Consider the following 1,364-nt stretch of genomic DNA (forward strand, 5'->3'; position numbering starts at 1 on the left):
AAATTCAAATTGTACTAAATTCAGTACCGTTTAGTACTTTTCGTATACATGAGTACACACTTCTAAAACTACCTCACTTAGATCGATTCTAGCATCAGCCGTTTCGTCTGGACACATTTCTAAAAATATCAAGTAAAAAAGCTGTAAGTTCGGCCGGGCCGAACTTTTAATACCCTCCGTCATTTGGAACGAATTTGCCAATTCTCAAAAACATTAAAATTCGTTAAAAATTCTGTTAAAATCTTAAAAATACCGAATGTAGACGTTATATTAGGGTCTATACGAAGACGTGGACCTGCATAGTCAACTTTTACCATAAGCCATTACAATATTCAAATGCGAAACTTGAAAAGAAAAAAATCGGTGAATAATGTAGGCACAATTATCAAAATACTGAGCATAGGGGGGTACCATTATATGGGGGGGGGGGGGCTATACCAAGACGTGGACCAGCACAGATAATTTTTTGTCATATCCTGTAGTATCCATTACGAACTTCAAATACCGAATTTGAAATAATTCTGGTGAATAACGTCGCTAAAATCATCGAAGTACCGAATATCGGGAAGTGCCGTTATATGAGGTCTATACGAAGATGTGGACCTGCACAGACAATTTTCTGTCGTAGGTTGTAGTATCCATTGTGAACTTCAAATGTCAAATTTTAAACCATTCCGGTGAATAATGTCGCTAAAATCACCAAAATAACGAAAAAAGAGAGGTACCATTGTATGGGTGCTATACGAAGGCGTAGACCTGCACAGACAATTTTCTGTCAGAGGTTGTAATATTCATTACGAACTTCAAATACCAAATTTGAAACAATTCTGGTGAATAATGTCGTTAAAATCATCGAAGTACCGAATATCGGGAGGTGCCGTTATATGGGAGCTATACCAAAACGTGGACCTGCACAGAAAATTTTCTGTCTTAGGTTGTAGTATCCATTACGAACTTCAAATACCTAATTTAAAACCATTCCGGTGAATAATGTCGCTAAAATCACCAAAATAACGAAAAAAGGGAGGTACCACAGACGGATATACGGACGGACATTGCTAAATCGACAAAGATTTTTAGGCTGATCAAGGCTGTGGAGTCTAAAATGTATATTTCGAGGTGCTACAAACGGAATGACAAACTTAATATACCCTCCATACTAAGGTGGAGGGTAACACAATTTGCTACCATACCTTTATTTTTCCCACTAACATCTGGCCACCTACCCTTTTTACGAGGAATATAAACCATCCGGGAATTTTTGTTACCAACTTGGAGGAACCGCATTTCAAATTTTAATGTTTTGTAATGAAAACCCAAACCCACCATAAAAACGCTATTCATGTAAGTATGTAATTATTGAC

Source organism: Musca domestica, unplaced genomic scaffold, assembly GCF_030504385.1.
Source record: "Musca domestica strain aabys unplaced genomic scaffold, Musca_domestica.polishedcontigs.V.1.1 485, whole genome shotgun sequence".
Classification (NCBI taxonomy): domain Eukaryota; kingdom Metazoa; phylum Arthropoda; class Insecta; order Diptera; family Muscidae; genus Musca; species Musca domestica.